The sequence below is a fragment of the Aulostomus chinensis genome, chromosome 14, assembly GCF_037954235.1.
Source record: "Aulostomus chinensis isolate RoL2024-O1b breed Wild chromosome 14, RoL_Achi_v1.0, whole genome shotgun sequence".
NCBI lineage: Eukaryota > Metazoa > Chordata > Actinopteri > Syngnathiformes > Aulostomidae > Aulostomus > Aulostomus chinensis.
In genome coordinates this window covers 10,996,185-11,013,097 of record NC_141333.1, presented here as the reverse complement: position 1 = coordinate 11,013,097, position 16,913 = coordinate 10,996,185, and the positions used below count along the sequence as shown (strand labels likewise).

The 16,913-nt window shown below is 41.8% G+C and overlaps 1 long non-coding RNA gene across 1 annotated transcript in view; it reads left to right on the top strand.

Moving 5' to 3' along the window:
* Positions 1–14,620, top strand: part of LOC147249712 (uncharacterized) — a 50,132-nt gene extending 35,512 nt beyond the window's left edge. The window contains exon 3 of the long non-coding RNA XR_015119277.1: positions 14,267–14,620. This is a non-coding gene — a long non-coding RNA (uncharacterized LOC147249712). The remainder of the gene's footprint in view (positions 1–14,266) is intronic.
* The last annotated feature ends 2,293 nt before the right edge of the window (positions 14,621–16,913 follow it).

The window sequence follows — 16,913 nt, the reverse complement described above, 5'->3', positions numbered from 1 at the left end:
GCATGGAGAATTTATTTAATTTGTTGTATGCAAATACTCCCTTCCCGTTTACTTCATTTCCTTTCCTCTGTTAGTTTTCATAAATTCTAAAAACCCGCATTTGCCTTCAGTTGCAAGAAGTAGATATTTTTAGTCTGTCAATTAGTCCCTCAAAAGTTCACACAGGGCGCAGAAAACAAGTCTGGTGTAGAGTGAAGATGAAATTGAGTTTGTGTAAAGTGTGAGTTAGCAGAATGCAAATGAATCTGTTGAAAGAAAAAAAAAAGGAGCCTGAGCCAAATCTGTATTTGTTTTTCCCTTCAGTGTGTTTGTGTGTGTTCTTAATATTTCCTGCATTGCAAGACAAAAAAAAAAAAAAAAAGCGAGCCTCTCAGTATTGCTCGGTACATTTCAACAGCACCACATAGTACGGCCTCCAAAAGACAATTACACCTCTCGCTCAAACAGATCTGATATGACTGAATAACCTATGGCCCACATGAAAGGTAGACTCCTGTGTCACTCTTCTAACACTTGCTAATGACATGCAGCAGTTGTGTAACAGTAAACACTGTCCTACAAACAACAAAGGCATTGTAGGGAGGCCCAGCTGAGTCGCAGAAGAAAACTGCTTCAAAGTTTGTCACATTTGAGGCAAAACATAACTATCGTTTTACATCTTACCATGGTGGAAAATTGGGGGTGAGCATCATTTCCAGTATGAGGTGTGTCTGATGAACTCTCAGGTGTGCGCATTTGTTAGCAGCCACCATCCAAGCCGGTATCTAGCATTCAGAAATCCCCAGACTCCTGTAGGAACAGATCTCTGGTATCCAGTATTGCAAGACTACATGAAGGGAAGATGTATTACAGGCCTGTTGTATCGTAAAATTATTAAAGTGATCACATATAATCCTCACACCCACTCCTCCCAGCTTGCATGTGAAACAATAAAATGTCCAAACACACAAATCCATCCATGTATTAAAGAGATTTTTAAGATGGCATAAAAATCAACTATCCAATATGGCTGTCATATGAAGTCAGCATCCGCTACTAAAAACAAAAGGGATACAGTTAAGACCATTTTGAAGAGTGCAACATTTCACAGGAGCTGTGTCACAGTGTCGGCGGATACGAAGGCTGAGCTGCTGTAAGTCTTGAGATTTTTATGAGGAAGTGAAGCGACAGGAAAACCTCCAGTGACTCTCACTGAATGCATCTGTGCCACACGAAGGCAACGGGAGAAGGAAATAAACAAAACAAAATAAAGTCGCATTGTTCTCAAAATATGATGGTGTTGAACACTGGAGACTGGTGAACAACCATTTTAAACTATCTGGCTCTCAGCCACATTTCCTTGATTTAAGATTAACCTCTATTTCAGACACGCCCACCTTAAATGTGTCTCTACTTCATTATCTTTCCAGGCTCCGGGACCAACTTAAGCTTTGGTATCCACTTATGGAAAAGACCTTTTCATACAGAACCACCAGCTAATCCTTAACATGGTAATCTCTTTACCTCATCAATGTGGATCCAACTCTGAGACAGTCGCACCCTTTTAGAACGGACCTCAACAGTCTTCACTATTCACCCATCAGTGAAGGGGAATTAGACAGCAGTTTTGTGGGAGGTTTGGTGCATATTACCTATAATTGAATTACTCCTGCAATCCCTTCAGGCGCCCCCCCCCATTTAAACATCAGGCAATACTACTTGTGTCACTTGCAGAGGCCCTCCTCCAGCGGACAGAGGGACGCTTATTCAATAAACGTCTGTATTAAAGACACAGAACTCACACACTCCTAATTGTTTTCACCCTGCTTTAATAAAAGATGTTATTAGAGAGGAAAAACTCGAGTTGGCGGCTTCTCTGGAGAGACTTGGCTATGTTTGCGTTTCGCCAAGATGGTGGAGATTACCTCTGAGGGTCCGTTTTATCTGAAAGCCTTGAGACAATGTTCCAATTACGCAAAACACACAGTTGGAAAGGAAGCTGGGACAAAAAAAATGTGACCATTTACAAAGGCCCACATTATTAAGGCCACCTTGTGACTAAATGTAATTTCTTACAGGTCGTGTGAGTGGTGGGGCAGCGCAGATAGTATGACACTCCTGAGGTTTTTTTTTTCTTTTTTTCAAGGCTTTCTAGTGAAGCACATCTTATGTTGGCGTTCTTGATGCAGCGCGGTGTCAGCTTGAGATTGAAACCTTGCTGAGGTATCGTTAGAGATGTTATTATGTATTTGAAAGAGATTTTTTTTCTCGCTCTTCAAAAAGTTTTGTTTTGGTCAGCGTAAGCAAGGAAATAAGGTGAAGAGGTTAAGGTAAAATATGAACAAAACCTGTATTATAAATCCACATTTAAAGGCTTTAAACATTGAAAAAGATAATGAGTATTCTGCAGAAAAGTCACATCTCGGTGGGCACAAAGTCAGCACAGGTCAGAGCTCCTGAGTCGAGGTGAACCGGGGTGGTGCGTGTATGTGTGAGTGTGGTGGGTTTAGGTGTGTAAAGGTCGTGGCCTGGATCCCATCAGGTCACGGCGTGTCTCCAAACAGAGGATGAAGGTTTCAGGAGGAACAGAAAGATGAGGAGGGAGCCCCGAACACATTAGTCGACAACGGGAGGAATAATAGTTTTTTTGTGGATGTTTATTTGAACATGGCACAGAGAAGAGGGAGGTCACTCCTGGATTTAGGGGTGTAGGAGTAATAAAATCAAGATGTAGTCAAAGCACCCCTGCTGAGTCAGGTCACTTTACCCCAGGAAGGCCCCGGAACTGAAATAAGAGGACACTATTTGTCTATTCACTCTCATGGCTGAGCTAGTTTAAGAATGTTACGTATCTTTAATTAATGTGATACTTTATTGTTGAATAAAGGGTGAGGGGGGCTGTAATCTGGAAATTTATAGCTTATTCCCACTGCAGAATAAAAGAGAAAACTACTCGTGGAGGCATGCATGTGTCCAGAGGAAAGGGAAATTCAAACTAGACAGCTCAATTTAACATCAATTTTGACATTTTGACCATTTTCTCATACTTCTTAAGTTCCACTCCTGAGACAAAGCCCTCCGCCTGAATCGCAACATTAAAATGCCTTTTTTTCCTCATGCAATGATCTTTATTAATTTGAAATGAGCAGTAAGAATAGCAATAAAACAAAACTTGATTTTTGTTTGAAAGATTAACATCTAAATCTGGTCACTTAGCATAATGTGTTTTTGATATTGAATGTTCAGATATCTTAGGGGAGGGCTGAAGCTCAGATGTGGTAATAAGTCCGTTGGTATTTAAAATCAGAGGACCGATGCGGCTCATTGAAGAGCAGCTGCTAGAAAATGACAAACTGCTATCATGACAGCGAGCTCGCTTCCAATAGAAGATGACGGTGGACTGCTTTATATCGTTTCAGCGGTTGTGTCAATGGAAATGAAGCAACAATGTTCAGAACGCCTACATGTGATACTGGCAAGACACTTAATTAAAAAAAAAAAAAAAAAAAAGATACTCAGTTGTCATAATTTCCCATAAAGCGTGAAATTGTACGACCACACAGGAATTCGGATTCTGCTAGCCTACATATAAATGTAAGAAAATGTGATTCCTGGCGCCGTGTCAGTGACCACAGCCCCTCTGGTTCTTTAATAGACTGTAAACTTCACCGTGGAAACCGACCGTCTTGAAGCAAATAATAGGTTGTTTTATCCTTGGTTGCATAAAATTCAATCACGATGCATCATGGTTCACCACTTGGTGCCACCGAGGGGCGCATACTGATCGGAGAGAAAGTTTCCATCTAAAGTTGGATGTTGCCTCTGCTCCAGCTGATTTCCACGGGGTAGAAGTTAAAAATTTTTTCCTATCTGAAAACTACGAAGTCAGCGAAGTCAAATAAATACACACGCTGACGTTGGGCAGGCACGGCACACAGATTGACAATTCTTGACAACGGTGTTCGTCCCACCCGCGGTGGTGATTGACTAATCCCCAGTCCCCCAGCGGTGCTCATTGGTTCCATCATTTTTCAACCATGAAACCGCTTGTGTCCCATGTCTTGGTGCCAGAAGAATCATTCAACTTTTTGGAGCTGGCGGATTCAAAGGTCTGGACCCAGGCAATAAAAGAACTGCTGCTTTTCTTGTGTTTTTCCCGAACTGGACAGGATCATTTGTCTAAGATTGATTTATTATTTTCCTCCTCATTTCTCCTAAAGGGATGGGTGGGAGTGGGAGGTGGTGGTTAGGTCAGAACTCGGTAATCTTTGAATAAGAAGATGATTTATTTCGGATGAGACAAACTAAAGTTTCCTGTGAGCATGGGTGGCAAAGTCTTACAGTCTACCACTTTGGCAGACACTTTATACAAATCAATGTCCAAATGTAGTAGCAGTTTATCACAGTTAAATCGCATTGAATGAGAGTCCTCCAGAAACGGTTCCTGCAGGAGCGTTCACAGGGCTGTGTGCACCTCTGGATGATATTAGGAACCCAAACGAGGCAGTGTTTGATTCCTCATGTATCTGGAACTGTCAACAACCGCAATATGCTACTTTTGGCCATGGTTGAAGAGTGAAAGAACTATTGGAAGGAAAAGATGTGTCTATGGCGGTAAGCTCCTGCTTCTAGTTTGCAGAAGAGGAAGGTGGATGTTTGTGATCTTTACTTGCATGGCTTCAAATTTTCTTACTCTGGCATATTTCAGTTTTCACCTAGAGAATTTCACCTGGTAGTTCATTCAAATTAGATTCACAAAGAAAAAAAAGAGTTTGTTCTAATCTGGGCTTGCTGTTTTATGTCGTGATGCCAGATTAAGTCGGTCGGCCAGGAGGAGTTGGAGGATTCAAAGGTCTGGACCGAGTTAATAACAGAACTCCTGCTTTTTCGTGAGTTTCGTCTGTTATTCTCACACTGGACAGGATCATTTGTCTTTGACTTTGAACAAAGTATGATTCATGTGTTGTCAGGTCTGTCTAAAAGATGAGAAGCAAACAACTTAAAAAAAATTCTGAACTGTGTTTGGATCCGCTCATCCAGTTCGTTTGACGGCATGTTGAGTTCACCTTTCAGGTCAGATCAAGGTCACAAACACACCAGAGTTTGTAACTGTACCAAATTAATTGCACCATCTCTTCAACAAGGTTTTGATCTGGTTTATTTCATCCTCTCCAGAGTGTGACTGCACATCTGTCCGAATGAATGAACAATTGAAATGGATTAAACAAGGCAGGTCTGAAAACAAGCTTAGCTCCCAGATCTTTAGACAGTGATTCAATTTAGATTTTATTTTTCATAATTTCCATAGAAATTTTTAAATAACCTCTCCAAACAAAGGCAGTCATCTATTGCATTACTTCCCGACATGGGTGGACTGCTGGTTCGGTTCCCGTGTTGCCTCTGGTTTGCTATGCTGCAAACTGGCCATGTCTTCGGGTGGGAAGCCAAATGAGGGTACAGGTCCTGGTCGCTGCACTGGTGCTTCCTCTGGGCTGTCAGGGGACCTACTCAGGGGTGTGGGGGACTACGGGGAATAGCGTGATCCTCCCTCTCCTTATCCTCGGGTAAATAGATGAGACTGATGATTCTGTATGTGACACAAGGGAGCAATGACCAGACAGCTTGGTAGGGTGACACCCATATTTTCTCCCAAGGCAAAACAAACAAAACTAAAAAAAAAAGTATTCAATCAACTCTTCAAACAATACTTTGATGTATTTCAACTATTTTCAGGGACAAAGATTTTACCCCCATTTTGTTTTAGTCATACTACTTAATATGCAACGTTAAAGTTACAGTCCAGTGTTACATTTCACTCTCACTGCCCTGTGCTTCAGACTGACTGGCTGAAAAAAAAAGAACCCTGCATCCATAATGGATCCTATTAATCTGACGCTAGACTGCTGAGGGTTTATGCTTCGTCTGTGCTCTTCCCTCCAATTCTGCATACATTTAGCATTGATAGAGCCACATGTTTCCCTACTGCTGGGTGCTCTTCTCATGTTGTGAGCCTGGAGTAAATGCATTATTAATTAGATGTTAAGGGTTCCTATCCGAACTTTAAGTGGCACTGTGTTGTATTTGCTTAATGAATGGGGTTGGATGAGATCAAAGCTGGAAATATGACAGATGAAGGGGTGGGGGTAGGCGCAGATATTTGGCTTGTCTGACTTAATTGCTGCGTTGCACAAAGAAATCTCATCAATTCAGATTTCGAAGAGTTCGTTTGTGGTTTCAGAGTCTGGTGAGGTTTTTTTTTTGTTTTTTTTCATGGTCCTGAAACATTTCCACATACAATTATCTTAAATCAACATTATTGTTTCGTCCAGACTTTTTCCTTGTTTGAGCCAGCTCCTTGTTGGTTCTCACTAAAACTAGATAGGCAATTACATTTGTCAGTCTCGACTACAATTTTTGCCTTAATAACATTAAATCAACATTAAACAAGGTCATGGGAACCGATACCAAAATGACTCATCGTCCAGTCATTGGTATTGATCAAAACTTTAGAAAACCAACAAAGAAGTGTTTTTTTTAAAAGAACAGATTATATTTATATTTGTAAAATTCGGAATAATTTGTTCATCTTCACTGGAAACATCAGCTTTCATCTTAGTCAAATGACTCCCTCAAGAGTTGTGAAAAGCATGACATCATTCCAGGAAACATTCAGTAGCAGAAAATAAGTTTTCCGTTGACTTTCCTGCTGGAAGTCCTTGTCCACATGACGCCTCTGAAGCTAGCTCGCTGGCTAGCCGCTCCTCGTTCCTTTCTCCACAGATCATTAGCAGTTATGCTGCTGCCCTTTGAAGTCTGTGAGGTCTGCTGTGTCTGTCATAGCCATGCAAATCCAGGGGACAATCCCAGCCACCTGTTCACGGAAACATCTGTCCACGGACCGAGGCTTTACTCCGTTCAGCTGCCTCTCTCAACCCTGATCCTCAAAGGGCTTCAGGATAGCAAAGAAACTATTTTTAGGGGCTTGTTAATATGCAAGTGGAGACCTTATGCTCTCTAATGAACATACATTTCACTACTGGAGAAGGTTAGAACAGAAATTTGTTACTTTGTGTGTGTGTGTGTGTGTGTGTGTGTCTGAGTGACAATGTCAAAAGCTTTTACTGCTATAGAACACTTTCATAAGTAAGATGGATAGTAGTATATTTTATTATATAAACACATGATTGTTACTCTATACAACATAATCTTACTCATTTTTGCATTCACACATCATTGTGTATATATATATATGTGTATGTGTATATATATGTGTGTGTGTGTGTGTATATATGTATATATACATATGTGTATATTTATATCTATATATATGTGTACATGACACATGATCATAATTCACTTCAAAGCCAGTTCTATGTGCTTTGATGGAGATTTTAGCAGTAATAGTGGAGAACTCCTTGCATAGAGAGAATAGTTGATGTAAATTTCAGTTCAATCAGAGTCTCCAGTCAGCACAGATATGCTATATTGCTTTTAATGAAGTCCTTTATCTGGAAGACTTCACTAGCCTCTTTTCCATCACTACTGCAGGACTCCTGAAGGCTTGTGTCTGTCTCCGTTGGCGAACAACCAGATCAAAGCACGCAAGCCTTCTGAGGGAGCTTCAGCTGCGGAATGATGACCACATTCATTAAATATTTTAACTATTTATAACTGGACAAGATTCTCTAATTTATTTATTTTTTTTGTCTTTGCAAGTGTGAAACTCTGCATGCTAACTAATGTGCTCATCTTCTATGCTAGAAACAGGAAATATTTAATTTCTCAGCCATCCATCTGCTTGGTCTTCAGCTGACCGTTGCACTGGTGACCATACTGAGTTCACCAGCCAGCACCCATAGGTACGGCAGGGTGACATGGATTTGGGTCAAGTTCTTTTACATTTTTCATGGCTGCTTTTTACATGATATGAGCCAATGCGAACAGGACCAAGAGAGTATGTTACCAAGGCATGTGGGTGGACTGCTAGCTTTTCATTGGCTGCCAACAGGATAGCAGGTTGGAATACAGAATCGCAATAGGCCACGAGGGAGGTTGTTGGAGCAGGGTTGTGGGGGTCCTGTTTATTGTCCACCATGACTCCGGGCTCAGGTTGAACTAAACCAAAATGAAACAAGTAAAAACACTGTGATGTTATGATTATTTATGCCTGGCTCTCACTAGGATCCTGAGGCTAAACACACACCTTGCCGGATCCTGTGTCCACACTTGGACGTGTGCAGTGTAGCATAGATTATTGTGACGCCAACATCAGGAATACATTATAGAACAAAGGCTTGTGGAGAAGAGTAAAAAATGCCTCAGTGATAATTCCTCCATCTCTCATGCAGTGTATTTTAACAGATTACTGGCACAATTAACAAAGCCAGCCCTCAGGAGGGTTGCGTTACTACTGACCGTGCCGTGCAACACCAAGCATCTGTCAACAATGTCTGTGGAGAAACCAAATCCTTAGGAATAAAGTCCTGTACTTTAGACAACATGAAACATAAAGTAGAAGGCGGATATAATGCAACTCTAGACCGGAGCACGGAATCAGGGATTGTTAGACGTGCTGAAACATTGCTGGAGCTCAGTTACAGTAGCTCAGCATTGTATGAAACTGTATGCGAAGTCTTGGGAAAGTTAGCAGCTGTGTGGACTCTGCCTGTGCAAGGCGGGGGTGTGGAGGGGGGTGGGGGGCTGGAGATCAACTGGTTGTGTAAGAGTAGATGTGCATGAGGGGGGAGACCTGCTGATCCAGGTGTTGAATGCTGCTTGGCATTCAGACAGCTGAGGGGAAAGAATGATGCACACAGACATATTGTATAGATGCATACACATCCATCCATAGCCTACAGAAAAACACATGCAAGATTCCAGTCCACACACACACAGGCAGTGGTGTGCCATATTGTTTCCACCGGATTCATGCCGCATTATCCTGCCAACCATTCATTTGAAATTGAATGAGACAGAAATTCCTGTTGGTTGTTTGTGTCAGGCTTTATGGCTCAACAGTGTACAACTGTCCTCTGTTTCTCTGAGCCATGATGTTTTGCAGAATCAAAGCTCGGGCAACACCCATTTCAAGTAAATCTCACATCTTGGGAGCAGCAGACTGTTCTGTTGTGAGCCAATTACAACAACATTCTTCTGCCCATTCCCTCACAGCTCAAACCTATGAGGAAAAACTCCAAAGCCCAGTTGTGCCTCTGGCTCCATCTGTAAAAAATATGACTGTGGCAGTAACTACGACCAGCTTCACACCCCATTGTTGTTTTAAAGTTGTAGCCATTTTGGGAAATCAAGCCGGGACTCAGTGCAGCACTGTGCTGTTCCTTTTCAAAAGGAGCAAAAAAAAAAGAAAAAAGAAGCCAGACAAGTAGAGTTTGAATTTAAATGAACTGTTCTTTGTAGTATTTGTTGTTGTGTGACAGGCTAGTTTACACTCACGACTCACAATGAGACGAGTCAAAAATTGCAATCAAGGGCAATACACCAGGTCTGCAAAGTTCTAAAACCTTCCAGTTCAAACCACTGACAAGCCAGTGTTGTTTCTGAAGCAACAACTGTACTTCTGCTGCTTGCATGAGCGACACTTGCCACAGTTGCAATTCTACTGTAGTTCAAAAAAGCTTTAGTGGGGTTTAGGCAAATTTTTGTTTTCTTTTGTCAGTTTCTTCTGAGCAGTTCTGCCATTTAGAGGAGTCAATGGTACCAGGGGAGAGGTGGATGCTAGCTCAGGTGACAGGTATAGCTACAGGCTGTAAACACAGTGAAAAAATACATTATTTAACATTTATTACATAAAACCAGTTTGAGGCCATGGGACACCGCTGAGCTGCTTGCAATGACGTCCCCAAGCTGGCATGAATCGAGCCAGTTTAGATCGCTGCAGCTTTCCCTGCGACACTTCAATCTCCTCATGAACCTTTGGTTGAAATTAGCACCAAAACAATCTTAATATAGAGTAACATATTCATTTGAGGGTTCCCAATCCAAAGGTTTGGTAACCAGTAATCTGGATTTAAGGAATAAATCCTGGGGGAGATGTGTCACTCGGATAGACAGCAACAGGAATCAAACTGGCAGCCTTCCCTTTACAGGGTGACCTCAGTTGAAAGCTGGACCACCTTGCTTCTGCAGACTGCAGGCCAATATGCATGTGTGTGTATAATGTACACATTTAATCTTCTTCCACTCTGTACATACGTTCACTTGATTTGGCTCCAACCTTCAAAGCAAAAGAAAAAAAAATCAAAGGTTTTCTCAGGAAATTACTTAGCTGGCACCCATTATGTGAAGTTCCATTATGGCCGAGTGATTGAATGCAGTCCATTCTTCACACATGTATGACCACAAATGCATTGTTCTGTTTACTCTACCATTTCAATTCCAATTAAACACCCAGTCACAGAGCGCTGCCTTTCACTTCAAGTTATTTTCTGCCTTCATTTTTGATTGTGTAATGACTCTACAGCATGACCTTAAGCTCATTATATTTTGCCTTTCTGTCCATTAAGAATACACTTTTAAAATCCTGCATCTTTCATGTTACCATTTTACGCTTCCCACATCTTTTTTCGCTGATTGAAAAATAGACTGCGTCACTCTCTGAAAGAAATGGGTAAATCTTGGAGGGTCCGCGGACTCCTTGCATCCAGGGGTGATAAAATCCCTCAGCCGAGATCAACAAGAGGAATTTTAGAAAAACACTAACGGTTTTTGATTTGAATTCTTACACCATCCTGTTGGTATGCCTCTTTGAGAAGCAATCACAAGTCTGCATGCTGCTGGTAACATTTATAGAAACATCAGCATTTTCCCCAATCAATTCCTCAAGAAAGGGCAACAGTGATTTGTCTGCGGCTATTCTGCCTGCCACAGATGTTTAACTTCCTAACGTATAATGGCTCTTGTACTCTGGGTAAACAGCCATCACTAGCCTGTTTATTTGGAAGGAGGGACTCATCGTAGATCTGACCCGGTTTTCAAATAACAACCCATACCAGAGGGATGAGGGGAGAGACGAAGAGCAAAAGGAGGGAACAGAAAGGAAGACCCAATTTATTTTGAGTAATTGGCTCCACTTGAGCAAACACCCTTTGCTTGCCCAGTGGTCATCTCAATCCAAGTCTGTGCCAACAGCAAAAAAAAAAGAAAGAAAAATATCCTCTCCTATTTTCAGCCACATACTGTAGATTAAAAGCGAATGAAATGGGCATGTTTGAATTGGTGTACCACCTCCACCATAATCAATTTTATAACTTTGGCACGAGAGCTTTCCTAACACTCGACAGCCTCCTTTTTCTTTAAGACAAATATTTCTCCATCATTGGTGAATTTGTCTGGATTTCAGCAATTATTAACCCCATTAAAGTTGCTTATTTTCCCTTTATTTCTAATGACTTTAATCGCAATCATAATTCAGGATGGTTGAGTAATAAACATGACATATTTAGTTTGTTAAGCATGATTTAAATTGCCTGTTTAAATAAAGTAGCCTAATAACAAGGAGAAACTGATACAGCGGGGTGAAATTAACACAGAATCCAGCTTTACTGAAAAATGTACTGTAACCACAGACACTCTTTGACAAATGCAAACAAATAAAGATATGAATCAACCGACAACGCAGCACCAGTCAAGTGGAAAAACATGACAAGGCTGTCGACTTGTCAAATGACAGGCTTATAAACCAGGGCAGTCGGGCTCTTGTGTTCAACCTTACACACCTTTCATACTCTGTGTGGTCACAGGAAGTTTGGCGACCCAATGGTGGCCACCCGAGGAGGATGCTCCAATCCAGGAAAGAGGAAGCCCCCTGAAATAATAAGCCTTGCCTATTGATAAGGTAGACATCTCTAAGCCTCCTGACTGATTGTGGAGGGTCAAGCCAGTAGTGTGAGAAGTTTGGGCGGGGCGGGGGGGGGGGGGGTCACCTTGCTAAGTTGGGAGATTTCAGCCGTAAACACACAGAGAGACAAAAATGAGCCACTTCCTTCCTCACTGACTGACACAAACACATACCCTCTCACCCCCGTCTGTCTAGACAACAGATGACACATTTTTCAATAACAATAAAAAAACCTCAAACCCCCCCCCTCCCTTCCACTTCTAGTGACGAATCTGTCGACCTGCTCACCATCATCAATGAATGAATGAGGAAGATCTATTTTCTGTGGCTGAATAAAGGAGTTCCTGGGGTCAAGTGGCCATCCCCAAGGCATAGTTAACAGCTAGTGCTCAAACGATGACAAACACATGGTTCAAAGCCGATTTTCCACCGGCGAGAAGTGGCTGGACTCGTCTCACTATTGCTTGGAAACACTCACATGTAGTAGCCTCTGATCAGCTAAGTTTGCGAGTGTGCAGTTATCTATTAAAGAGGAAAATCACCTAAAGAAGACGAAAGCATGTTCACTTTCGCTGTGGTAGTACGTGGGCATCTGGATAATGTCTGTATAATTATTACAAACATTGTCATGGATCAAACATGAATGTAAAAAATTCAAAATACTGGCAGAGAGTAACAGAATAAACATAAATCCCTTCAGATGTCCACCAGAAATCAGAACTGTCATCAGCATTCAATTCACAGTTGAAACTTCTCCAATTAAATGTTAATCTCTCCTGCCTTCATTCCTCATTTATAACTTTGTCTTTCATTCTCATGCAACGCAGTGTTTCTAGGGAGGTGAACAACAATCACTAATGATCTTTGACCTCACCTCTGACCTTATTCCGTCAAACTCCTCCTCGAATTTCACACTCGCAGGCAACATGAACTAATGAACAATTAATTTTTTTTTCTTACAAAAGTCAGGTAATTTTTTTTGTTAAGTTTTAGTGCCGTTAATAAGTCACAAAAGTATAATGAATCCACAACATAACTCTTCTTTGTTTGTCCTGACTTTGCTCTGCAGCCTCGCGATTCTTCACTGCTCCACAAAGCCACATAAACATTCTCCAAACCAGATGTTCCTGATAGTATTCAATTCCTTGCACCGATAAATCTTGACCATCTATTTTGTCCTTGTTGTCAATCAAAAACATGTCCAAAATGGAGACTCCTAACAGCGTGAGTCCTTCCACCCTTCTCGGTTTTGTTACAGTAAAGTTAATAGGCCTGCTGCAGTGTTGGCCGCAGCTCTCTGAAAACACTCGCCTCTTCACTTGGACAGAAACCACGTGAACAACCCGACTTTGTATTTTTCTTGGACGTGAAGCTGACCGTCACATTTTTCCTCTCCTGTTAAAAGGTGGGTTTTGTAAACAGACAGAGAAACGTTTGACAGTCTCAACAGGGAGTACAACTCATCAGAGCAGGTCCTGTTAAAACAGGTAGAAATAGCAGCGAAAGGACTTTGTCCTACATTTGGACAAGCCGAAGAAGAGGAGGAGGAGGAGGAGGAATGTAGGAGAGATGGAGAAGCCCACACACTGCACATAGTGATCCGACTTGTTTATAGCTGTTGGATTCATTCCATGGTTATAATTTTTTGATTTTTCATGATTCAGCTTTGTCTGTCCGCTGTCACTTTTGAGTTCTCACATGAAACGTTTGGTCAACTATTTTTTTTTGTCTTTGCACACATGAAATACTGATTCCAAGAGTTTTGGTTTTATTAATTGAAATTTTGCCTTTTCATCAAAAACAGAAAAGGGGGAAAAACATTTCAAAACCTCATTATATCATTACCACAAACTAGAATGGTACTCAGACTTTGCACGCTGCCGCCAAGACAACCTCAGCCATTTTTCACGATGTTAAACTGATCTGCCCAAAAATGTGATGGGTTCTTCCTTTTGTCCACGCAACACTCCTCCACCAAGCTGGGCTAGAATGGGTCTCATAGGTTTTTGTGTAGTCCTGCAAGCAGGCAAACAAACGGCTTCAATCACATGACCTTTTGGTTGGAGTTAATTAAGTAGATGTGATTGATGGTTGGTTGAAGATAATCAGCCATATATGAAGTATCTGTCAGGCTACTGTGCCTTGGAATGCTATCGAAGAAAACTTTCCTAGCATATGGTCCTTTGCTGAAGCGGTGCGTCAAATCCATCGCTCATAAACCTTTACTCTACATGTGTCTGAGAATATGATGGATAGCGTTTGTGCCTGCTGGGCCATAAAAAACCTGTGCTGTATTTCTGGTCCATGGTTCCCGGTGTGAATGTTGATGTGGGCTCATTGCCAAAATGCTGTCGGTCTCTTAGGGCACCCCTGTCTCGTTCCTCAACAGGCCCACAGGGTTGATGCATGCCATTTCCTTTGTCAAAACAGATGAACTACACGGTGATGTCACACTATGGAGATCGTGCCATGGAGAAACTGCCTTCAGTGAAAGAAAAAAAGCCCCCCAAAATCCTGCAAGCACCGCTGGATGACACGAGTCATAATGGGCCTCCTGAGTTCTCACAAACAGGTGTGACAAGTCACAAACACCTAAATATGTTCAAATACTGCAGTTCTAAGTAGAGAAAACCCAACTTTTCACACCTGTGTAAATGGTTGAATTTTCCTCCGTGATACAAATCTGAAAATGTTGGAAAGCTGAAGGATGGGGAGGGAACATATGTTCAAGTTGATGCATTTTATTTTATACTATCCCAGCATCATTAATTGTCCTTCAAAATAGTGAGCAATAATACACGATCGCAATTTATGCAACTTATTATTATAATTTTTTTTTTAAATAACCACTTTTTCTGCATATGTAACTGTAATTGGATTAGCTTGGAGGCTAAAAGTAAAATAAAACCCACATTTTTAATAATGCCGGTGCTGATAAGATCCCCAGCAATCACCAGGCCATTTGGAAAGACTGTATAGCTCCACAATCCCACTAATAATCCCATTATAGTCCCACAAAACAAATACACAATCACTCAGGCTGCTGGTCATCACGACCAACTTTGTGATGGGGGAGTGTTTCATATTTATTATTTTACATTAATGTATCTCTTTAGTACTAATAATACCCCCCTGCTTTTACAGTTAATTGCGATTCACCTCTGATTGCACATGCACAGAAGCTGTCAGGTCTTCCTTTTAAATTATAAGTTTGTTTTACCGTAATGATGATGAGTGTTTGATTAGTTTGTGTAATGAGTTGTTTTTGTTTAAACGAACTGCCAGTAGGAGTGCAGATTATCTAAAACAGAAGATAATCTTACTGGATCAGAGCGAGCGGTCTGGGGTGCACCTACCCTCTCTGCCTCTCGCCCAGTGTCAAATGGGATTGGCTCCACCTCGCTGTGACCCTGCACAGGATAATGGATGGAAGGATGATTTGATCAGTGGTAGTTGGTAAGGGGGGTGGGGTGGGGGAAGCTTTACATTTATAACCTTCTGGCCACAACGGCATGCAAGAGTTTGAGGGTAAAATAGGCAGCAGATATGGAACAATAGCATTGTGGCTGTTGCAAATTAGAGGTTCAGTTGATTAAAAAGGTGATTAATCAGTTGCTGAAGCTGTTACTGTCCACATTCTGGGGAGTCAAATTTGATTTCATACCACAGATGACAGAGAGATGTGCACTATCAGACTTCGAACAACCTTTCCAACAACTGTATTGTGAACCCGCCCATGTCTTTCTTCATCCAAAGTCTTATTCGTCCTCCCTGAAATCTCTGAAATCATAACCTTCCCACAATCATTTCATATTTTGTCTTTTACCAGTCATACTTGCCAAGTCATATTATGTATGTGAGAAAATTGACGGACTTCTCTGTGGCCCCTGAGGCCTGATGCCGGTTAGGTCACCTTTCCTCTCATCATTCTTGCCTTGTCTTCGGGCTTCCTCGGGGAGCTGCCTCTCAATACTTCCTGACATCAGATCAAAGTGAGACACATCAAACCTTCTCCTTTCTCCCGGAGCTTGGGCATGCGTGTTTTTTTGGAGTCGCACCGCCACCCTCCACCCTCGGCAGTGATCTAATCAGGCTAATGCAGACTCTGGGGTGCAAAGGTAGGTTTCACTGCCAGCGAGTTCATAATACAGCCCTCTGCTGAAATCTCCGACTCAACACCGGCTGTGTCAAACTGGAGAAAAGACATGGGGGTTTCTTCAGCCCCCGGTGATTTCTTTGAGGAGGAGGGAAAAAAAAGCAAAGGGTGTATGAGTGTATGTTTGTCTGTTCGTGTGGAGGAGGATGCAGTGAGGGGTGAAGTGTTAGAAATATACATAACTAAACATCCACACAGAGAAATGAGCAGCATTCAAATAGAAGCCATCAAAGACTGGTTCCAGGATGTCAGAGGGAGGCTGTGTGTGTGTGTGTGTGTGTGTGTGTGTGTGTGTGTGTGTGTGTGTGTGTGTTGGGTGGGAGGTGAAAGGAAAAGTGGGTGGAGGTTTTTTTTTTGAAAACCTCCCCTGTTGTACAAAGTTAGAGCTTGACCTGAAAAGAAGTACCTCCCAAGGATGAAACGGTGCTCTAATACATTCACACACTGCCTTGAGTTTAAGGAATGAGTCAGCATGATGTTTGCAGCAAAATTCAAAGGAAGGGGTGTGCATGCATGCATGCACGCACGCGCGTGCGTGTGTGCGTGTGTGTGAAGGGTGGTCCAGCCGTGTGTTTTAATTAAAAAAGCTGGGTAAGCATGCTTTAGTTCTTGCAATGTTTGCATATTTCTGCTGGCAATATTTAGGGAGCCATGAAGGAGCGTGTCTTCCTCAGTCTTTTCTGCCTTTCTCTTTACCTACTGTGTAAATCTAAGTCACTGAGACAACATATCAGCTCATTATTTTTTATTTCAAAAACCAAGACTTCCAGGAATGTTCCCCTCTGTTTTGATATCTCCTAATAAAACTGTAATGGCACGGTCCCTCCATCTGGATCCAGTTGCGGTAGACGTGTCAGTTGTTATTATTATTTTCCCTCGGTGATGTTTAAGTCTGGTCAGAGATGAAGGAAGGTCACTGCA